Below are 10,230 nucleotides of genomic sequence, written 5' to 3' on the forward strand. Positions count from 1 at the left end.
CAGAGGCACTAGATGCTAAGGGCAAAGCTTAAAAGTCAGTTTATCAAATTACATATAATGATTTAACTAAAATTTAAATATCTTTTATCATATTTCATAATTCTTTCTCTATTGTTTATTGATGGATTTTTAAAAGATATAAATCGTCCAAAAGTTAAATTATATTTGAGGAAATCATGTACCAAACATTAATTATGTTATTTACAATATTAATGCAAAATACAGAAGCTTAACAATTTATTATTTTTACTGCATAAAAACTATTTAAATTGTTTTTGTTGCGCCCTTTGTGCGTGTGTTATTCTTGTTATTTTAAATTTTCAGAAATTTTCTGCATTACTGTTTATCATTGTAATGTTATTTTTGCACAAACGTATTTTTTATAGCTGCTCTACTTATGAGCATAATTTTCCTTGTTAATTTTGATTAATTAAAAATTTATGATTCAATATATGTAGTTTTAATGTTATTCTTGCACATATTTTTACACAAATCTTTGTTAATCTTACAGCTGCGCTACTTATGAGCATGATTGTCCTCAATTTAAATCTGCTGAAAATTTCTGTATTACTGTATTAAACTTTAATGTTTTGATTTGCACAAATTTTTGCTGTTTTTGCATAGATCTTGGATATTTTTACAGCTGCGCTACTAATGAGCATAATTGTCCTTTAATTTAAATTGCGCTTGTAAATTTTGATAAGCTAAAAATTCTGTATAACTGTATGACATTTTAATGTTGTTTTTAAATAAGTACAATTAGGCATAATTATACTTGTTAATTTCGGTAAATTAAAAATTACTGTCTTTTTAATGTTATTTTTGCTTAAATATTTGTCATTTTTATAGTTGAGCTACTTATGAACCTGATTGTCCATGTTAAATCAAATCTACCAAAAATAACTGCATAGCATTTCAATGTTATTTTTGCGCTGTTTATGGGTAGAATTGTACTCGGTGAAGAAGATAATTTGCAATTTGTAATGCAATAAGCTGAGCAAATGTGGACAATTTTTCTCCTCTGATGTCTTATTTGAATACAAACTATGTCAGGTGTCCCATCACTCCCGCTATTAATAACACTACATATATCAAATCATCAGAGCCGCATATTATTACTACAGCACAAAGACTTTTGCTAACTTCAATAAAAAAAGTAACTTTTCTTGCATTTTTGCGATTATGAAAGACATTGCAGTTATGACAGTATGCGGAAGTGGTGAAACACCACAATGTCAATGAATAAAACTCAGATATACACATTTATTTAATCTTTATACTAGAGTTCACAATTTGTTTTACATTTTAATATTAGACAAAGTAGTTCTTTTTTGTTTGAAGCTGAAGATTTCAATAACTACTGAATCGATTGAGTTCTACATTTTAGGAAACCATGAAATAGGTCCCGGGATGGTTTTAGGATATTTCATATGAAAATTTGATTTATTGGGATGGTGTAGTTATGTACTTATGCCCTCCACCCTATAAAGACAGAGCCAATAAATACTGGGTACTAGCTTGATAAATATATAATATATAAAGTTGTATTTTTTTTCAGTTTTCGCTAACCTATAAACCAATGGAGTTCTCCATTTCAGGAAAGCTTCATATAGGTGTTTGTAGAGTTGCAGGCTATTTTATTTTTAAATGTTTATCCTGGGATGTTTTTGGTTATTTCTCTGTCTTCCCTCCCCTAGATGCTAAAAGCGCATAATTTCACATAATTAATCCTTCAAACAGATTAATAATTTTTTTGACAAATAAATCTCTTATAACAATATGTTGTTATACTTCACAGAATCATTTCTGTAGTATTCATCCTTTGTTTTTTTTTAAACTTAAAGAAAGATAGCCACTGATAGTTTATGCATAAACCCTGCGTGACACTCTTGAGTTGGAATAAACTTAATTTATAAAAATTTTCTTTGTGGTAAAAATTTGGGGGAGCTGTGGAAAATGAAACAAAAACATTAAAAATGAAAAAGTGAGGTTGGTTTTTGAAATTATTGATTTTAAAATTATTTCCACCCCTCCTGTGATTTACCTAATTTGAATTATATAAATAAAAACTTTATTGTGGTGATAATTTGTAAATAAATTATAGAACTATGAGAGCACGAAGCGGTCCTGATCAAAAGTGTATGACTGTATGTATGTATAAGTGGTTGAGAGAATTGTTGTAATTTTTTTCAATGTGTCCCCTAGGACATATGCGGTATATACAATAATACATACACATTGGATTTACATGGAGATATTTATATGTTTATACATAATAATCAGAGAGAGAAGGGACAATAGGCTGTTTTGTACACTAGTCCCCAAAGTTTTATAATAACGTTTGTCTTATTCCTTGGGTTGACAACTTTGATTAATTTAGTAAAATTTGATTGGATGATTCATTAAGTTCAGTTTTCAAACGTTTCAACAACTAATTTTATGCTACAGGGGTTAATTTTGAGAATCATCATTGGGAATGTACATCAATTTATCGTCCATTGTCTTATCCCGAACCATTAAACTAAAACTAAAAGTTTAGGGTTCTAGAGGCTTTTTGGGACGTAAATGATATTTTTAATTGCATGAAATCAAAGTATTATTTTAATGAATTAATTAATCCTTGTAATAAAGTAACAGGATCTCTATGTGTCAGTCTGTCTATGTGACGTATGTGTGTAGCTTCTCAAACGTCCAGGAAGGTTCATTTATATTTTGGGGAGAGTACCACCACCCTTCCAAGAGAAATCGCCCCTATAAAAAAAATTACCTCTCCCAAAATCTTCAAAAGGTTTTTCTTTTTAGTCCAAAATTAAAATGGGAAGGGTCTAATTAATTCGCAGAGCTACCAGAGGCCTCTAGGGGCGCAGCCGCTAGTATATGTATATATACTACTTGTGGTGTTATAGAGAGCAGAAATTACGGCAATTAAAGTTTGAAAAGTACTGGAATTGGTTGATGGATGCAGTTAAGAGGGAACCCCTCAATAAATAAATAAAATAATATATTACCCCCAAATCAATTCTTAAGGAGAAAGAAGGAGAGAGAGTCTATGGTTAATTTAAACTAAAGGCTTGGCAGCCGCTAAACGCGTAGATATGCAGTTGGTCTTGCATGCCGTAGCTGAAAGCAATTTTTAACTTTTTTTTAAATAGGACCTTAGCGGCAACTTGACAATCTGCAGCTGCCGTTGCCAATAACGTCATCTGAGTAACTGGACAAATTGTCTCAAAAAATTAGCCATGTGACGTCATAAAAATGAGGGATTATCCATCTCTTTTTTACGGGTTTTCTTTCGCGCTTCTCCTCTCATCTCCCTCATTTTTATGACGTCAATTGGCTAATTTTTGAGACGCTTTGTCTAGTTACTTCATCTGATCGCTGCTTTTTCTCACTTTACTAAGCAACACCTACCAGAAAGTCATAAATCTATTACAGAGCATTTATCCAGCATTTATTCCAGCATTTATTCCAGCATTTATCTTTAATAAGCAGCCAAAGCCCAGCTGCATTTTCTAAAAATCATCGGCTGCCGAGCCCTGATTTAAAGTGCTACCAAATTTATCACTGTGTACTATTGACTATGTAAAATGTATATATATAGCATACTAAAAACCTATAAAATCATTTATTTTTACCACCTTGTTAATTTATAAACCATTTAAATGGCTGACAAGTTTTATAATTTCATTAGAACATCATTAAAATAGTGAAAATAGTGTCGTGTAAACTACATAATTGTTTTTTTTGTGTAAACTTTTTTAAAATTTATCAATAAGGAATTAATGTATTGAAATAGATTATTCCATTTGTATTTTAAATTCAGCCTTTGGTAACTTTTAATTATTAAAGAGAAAAAGGTAGGTTTGTATCTTGTAAAATGGCATTGAACCTTCCAAGAAATTAAAAATACTATAAAAAGAAAATTGGATAACACGATCGATTCAGTGGTTATCGATATATTAACGGAAAAATGAAGAAACCATACTACTTTATTAATAGGATTTAAGGAAATAATACACGAATACAAAAAAAAATATAATATTCATGATGAAAAAATAGGTTTATATAAGTAACATTTAAGGATAAAATGAATACTAGAAATTTAGGCTAGATGAATGTTCGGAATTAATGCACATTTCACGTTAATGTGTTAGATTAATATACAGACAAACTAGCTATAGGAAAGCTACGATACAAAACTGCTATAAAGGCTATCTATACATTTTTACAGATCTTTAGAAAAGACTGGTAGTACCAGGGAGTAAGTGTGTTGGACTTTAGATTTTATTAGTAAAATCATTCACATAACCTTTATAATTAAAAGTTAGAAAAAAGTTATATATAACCAAGAATATAATAGTTATTTAACGCATCGTATTATAGACAGTTTTTCGCAGATATTTTTATTTTAATATTGGAAAACTAACTGTCTATGATACGATGGTATACATGATATTTCAACATGGCTCCAGTTGATATTAATTGAATACCTATTCCTTATATAATAGTATCAAGATATTTGTCTGCCTGTCTGTAGCAAAGGAACTCGCTAACCGCTAAACCGATATGGATCTCTTAAACAGAGAAGCTTTTTATAGGTCCAGGAAACAGGTTTACAATTTTTTTTTTGGGGGGGGGGGTTTATCTTTCCCCTCTCACCACCATTTTTTATTTACTTTTTTCTTAAAAACTAAAAGTAAACTTCCACTTCTGCCTTTAGTGCTTCTAGAGACGTATCCACTGGTATAATCTAAAAAAAGTTTCAAAGGTCGAATTAATGGTAAAACACACCAATTATCTCCCTTCTGGCTGGCTAGTGGCAAGGGTCACAAAAACAAAAATATATGCCTCATAAAAATTTGTCCATTTTTCTGAATTTCGCGCCAGATTTGAAAAAATGTTTAAGACGGCCAAATTCTTGGCGGGAAATAATCGTTGATTTTTAAAAAGTATCGCAGCTAGCTATTCTATCCATTTGTTTCCAAGTCGGTCTTTGCATCCAAAAACACCACAAAATTGTTTAGGCTAACACCAGCCAATGGATAGCAAATGTTGCTATTTTTTTCTTAAGCTGAAAAATCTGATTGATAATCGTTTTTTAGACAAATCCGTCAAATTTATTTGCAGTTTCTGATCAAATTTATTATTTAATTGTAAACATCTTGAGGGTACAGCGGAAAGTGTCATGTATGACGTCATTAAAATACCTCATTTATCCATCTCTTTTTTAGGGGTTTCCTTTTCCTCTTCTCCTCTCATCCTTCCTTTTTAGACGTATTTTTATGGCGTCACACATGAAACTTTCCGCTGATCCCATCTTGAGATTTATGGATTCCTAGATTTTTTAAAATTTCGCTACTTCATTATTATTTCATCCTTGTTATTTTTTGTTTAAAGCCAGCGCAAGGTGCCTTTTCATCATTGAAAAGATCGAAAGGTTCGGGTTACTTGTTGGGATGGGCGGATTTATACCATATCCTATTTTGATATCAAGTATTAAGGTTTTTTTTGTCTTAAGCTAAAGATCTCGTTAAATGCCCCCCCCCCTTTAAACCCTTGAAATAACTTGATTTTTATAAAATAAGGTAAATTGTTTAGCGAAAGGTAAAAAAATGGTGTTTTTCGACGACTAACCCCCCCCCCCCACAAAAAAAAAATGAAAATGAAAACCTACCTTTTGATTGCAAAATCGTTCTCTTAGAGTCGTAACTTTGCATAGTAATGATTTACGCCTATTTAGGGGTCTTTGCATACTCTACTACTTTTAGTATTACAATAGCAGAATCTATGTAATATTTTTTAAATATTGCTAAAAATCGCCCATTAACAACTTATAAAAAAAGATCTCTCCACAACAAAGTTCTTTTATGGAAAAAACGGATAAGCTAAAATTTTAAGCTTTAAGTATGAAAATTACATTAGTTCAAAAATCGTGCTATTTTTTGATAAAATAGCTACTCTATAACTAGGGTCATCCATAGATAGAAAACTGATTCATTTTTCTGTCCTTCTGTTGTTTGTTTTTATTGTTACTGTTCTTAGTTTTATCTGCAACGCTACATATGTACATAATTGTCAATGTTTTCTTTTTATAATTTTAATTAAATTTTTGTTAAAAATTCTAATCTAATACAATAGTGTGTTTTTTTAAACCATAAGTTTATTTTCTAAACTGTAAGTAATTTTTGGTGGTAAAAACATGTAAAATTGTAATATACAATGTTTCTACTCCACTATCATTCAAATTCATCTTGAAAATTTTTTAAAGCATAAAACTTAAAACACAGTTGAGTCAAAATGGTCATAGATAAATTTTGTGTCGTAAAATATAACAACAATCCTATTTTTGTAAATAAATTATGAAAAACTAGCGGCTACACCACAAGAGGCATAGAGTAGGGGCAATTAAGGAAATATGAGAAGGAGGGGAAGACAATCATTAACTCTCAATTTAAAAAAAAAAATTTAAGGGGGTATAATTTGTTTCCTGGGACAATTTCTCTTCAAAGGGTGGAGTTAACCTCCCTAAAAATAGTTAAACAAACACTCAACTAAATAAACCAACCAATCAAAATTCAATTAAAGTCCCCAATGTTGTTAAGCTAACAAATAAGAATACGTTATTATAAGACTTTGGGACTTGTGTATTAAACATCCCAATGTCCTCTTCCTCCCTGCTAAAAACAGCAGATTATCTTGAATATCAGCTGAGTATAAATAATTTTCCCAAAAACGACAGTTTAACAATTGGAATTTTAGAGCATTTTAGGTACTAATCCTATTACATAAAGAAGTAAGTTTTTTTTGTCTGTAGCAAAGGATCTCTTTAACTGATATAAGTGGAGCTTCTTATAGGTCCAGGAAAGGTTTATAACTATTTTGATGTAGGGTATCTCCAACCTCCCAAGTGAAATCGCCCCTGAAAGAAAATAAATCCCGATTTTTTTTACTTTTCCATTATAAACCTAAAATTAAAAGTGTAGGGGGGGGGGGGGGAGGGTTCGACTTCTGTTCAATCCCATCTAGTGGGCGTAGTCGCTAGCAATGATAATAGTATGAAACTTTATCTTAATCTTTTAAGAATGAATTTTAGATATTTTGTCTTCATTACAGACCATAGTGGACTATTAAGGGCGGAGGATGTTTTAAGTTTAGAATATTTAAATAAACCTGTCCCATCTCTCACAAAATAATGCTTTTATAGTGCCCAATAAAGCCAGTAAGGACAAATTTTAAACAGCAAAAAAGCTCTCTGCAAAGACAGGTATAAGTATCCTATAAAAAAATACTAAAGATGTTAAAATGTTAGTTTTTGCTAATGCATCAAAGAGGGTTCTGGGGGAATGTCTTTGCCCATAAAAAGCCACAAGCATGTACACATTTAGGACTTCAAGACAAAGATCAAAACTACATGTTGCTACTTTGATGAATCAAGGCGTTTGGCTAGAAATTTCACCACTCTAAGTGTCTAATAGATAGATTTACATATTATGGAGATTGGTATACCATCTCTATGTTGTACTTTTTAAATTTTTTTTAATTGATACAGATAATTCAACATTTCATATTATGACCAGCCCCTGTCCTGGGGGGAAAAAGTGCTCTCTAAAATACTTTGAAGGTTCCAAGGTCATGGGGGGTCCCAATCACTTTGGGGTTTTGTTAACCCCAGTTGGGGGGAGGGCTGTCATACCGAGGATCGTATAAAACAAGAAAGAAAGCCTCCATAATTCGGAAAATTACACTTCACATGACATAATACGATATAAATGACCAATGATAGGCCAGTATACATTTTAAATGATTGAGTAGCGGGACAAAGTGTCCTAAAAATCAGCCATAAGACGTCATAAAAATGAGGGAGATGAGAGGAGAAGTGAAAAAGAAAACCCCTAAAAAAAGCTGGATAATCCTTCATTTTTATGACGTCACATAGCTGATTTTTGAGACACTTTGTCCCGCTACTTTAATGGACCGATGGTAAAATATATACTGGCCGACTTATAGGCACTATAAGCTTCTTCCATTTCTAATTATATTGATAAATAAACTGCAGAACGAGCAAAAAAGCTAAGATCTATAGAAAACAAAAACATGTTAGAAAAAAAACGGGGGTCTCTTTAAGTTAAAATTATCCCAATAAATAGTTTAGAAAGGTGTCAGTCTGTAATGTCAGACACTAAAAGAAGAATAACATAAAAGATATTTATACCTATCTATTATGGTTGGGTTCATCTATGTGTATGTAAATAAGCATATTAATATTAAGAAGTACTCTTGTAATTTATAATTATTTATCCAAGTTTTTACTTTTTAATAAACAAATATGAACATTTTTGCTCTAAATACTACATTGTACTTTTAAATTATGTTTTTCTTTCCAAAATCTTTATATTATAGACGAGACTAAATGTTTAATTTAATATAACAATTAAAAGAACTTATTGGCTCCTGAAATATCTTATAAATATTCTCTATACCTATGCACTGTTTTATATTTCTTTGCTTTACTATTTATGGATGTTGTGTTTCTTGTTGGGTTTTGAAAGTAGAGGCTACGGTCCCACTTTTTCACAAAGGAGAATCATATTGGTCCAGAGGTTAATGAGATCCTTTGCTACATACGGACACACCGACAGACAGACATCCTGACATCACAAAAAGTTTTTTTTGAACTAGATGAATAAAAATAAAATATGAGATTGGGTCAATGTTTTGTCAAATATATGCATAAAGCCTTAAAAGGTAAAGATATCTTTAACATGTAAAATATAAAATATAAACGGTCATTTTGTCGCAGAGATGAAACACTTTGAATCAGGGTATCTTAGCCGCATTTAGTTGTTTTTTTGGCTGCAAGTCGCATTAACAATCAGCAGCCTGTGGTAGTTTAATAGATTTCTGTATAGTCTAAGATTTACCCCAAAAAGCTGCTTAAGGTACAATCTAAAAGATGAAAGTTTAATCTTAAACTTTTGTACATCAACGGCCGAAAATGTATTGAATTTTTCAACAATCTACAGCCGCAGTCTACAATACAAAGCCGCAACTAAGCCAACCGCCATCACGGGCGGCTGTCCCACCCTTGCTTTGAAGCCAAGTTAAGGGAATCCTGATACGGTTTGATGGCAACAGATTAGCCAAGAAAATGGAACATTGTCAGGAAAAAGGAAGAAGTACATTAATCCAAACTAGTGGCTTCGCCACAAGGGGCTCTGTCTTCGAGTTGGGAGCTACTTTTAACTCGTTTCAGGGGTTAGCGAGATCTAAATAGGCAGACAAAAAATCATATTGAATAGGATAGATTGTTTTAGATACTTTTATTAATACGTCCATAGAAAATTTTAAAAAAATATTAAGTCAAACAAAGTAACTACATTATCAAGAATGACAACACCTAAAAATCCATATCGCGAATATACTCAACTAAAATTAAAATTCCTTTTCATTAAAAAATATAATACTTCTTTTTGGTCTAATTCATGTTTTATATGAAAAAAAGTTTATTTATTTATCGCTCTATCCATGGATATATTAAACCATAACATCTTGTTTTGTTTTAAAGATATGTATTTCATAAAGAAAAGACATATACATACAGAATTACATATTATAGTACGAGACTTTTATTTACATCAACATAGCTTAGTAGCTGGAAATTAATCAGAAAAAAAAACAGGAATCACTGTGTTATTAAAAACTCAAGAAAATCAGAGATAAAATTAGTTTCTTGCCCTGCATTTTGTAACAGTTTGAAGGAAAATTGGGTTAGGAGAATTGTATGGGCATGCAGGTTGTTTTTATTCCAATTTGAAATACAGTCTTCTTTGCTTAATTTGAGTGATTTGTCTTTTGCAGCTAAAATAAGATTGGATAGTTGAGTATATACATTTAACGAGAAATCATCATAATACATATTAAATAGGTAAAAGCTTTCTTTTAGAAAAATAAATTGAGGTTGTCCATTATTATACTTAATATCTAAAAAGACAGCTAGTTTATGAATAAAATAAGAAGGAAATAAACACAAGAATAATGCATGATCTGTATTGCTTTCTGTATTACATTTGTTGCAAATATTTGAATCGACTAATTTGAATTTAAATAGTTTATTTTTGCTTGGTAGTGTGCGATTCAATTGTTCTAGATAAAAGTTTTTGAAATGTAATATAATTGGTAAATTAAAAAGTTTCTTAATAGTAAGTTCAAAAAGTTCCTTGTCAGGAAAGA

General features: G+C 30.9%; 1 pseudogene; it reads left to right on the forward strand.

Moving 5' to 3' along the window:
- Positions 1-1,781: 1,781 nt before the first annotated feature.
- On the forward strand, positions 1,782-1,863 carry LOC145320458 (small nucleolar RNA U3; annotated as a pseudogene).
- The last annotated feature ends 8,367 nt before the right edge of the window (positions 1,864-10,230 follow it).

The sequence above is a fragment of the Acartia tonsa genome, chromosome 5 (genome assembly GCF_053477335.1).
Source record: "Acartia tonsa isolate MP-2025a chromosome 5, ASM5347733v1, whole genome shotgun sequence".
Taxonomy (NCBI): Eukaryota; Metazoa; Arthropoda; class Copepoda; order Calanoida; family Acartiidae; genus Acartia; species Acartia tonsa.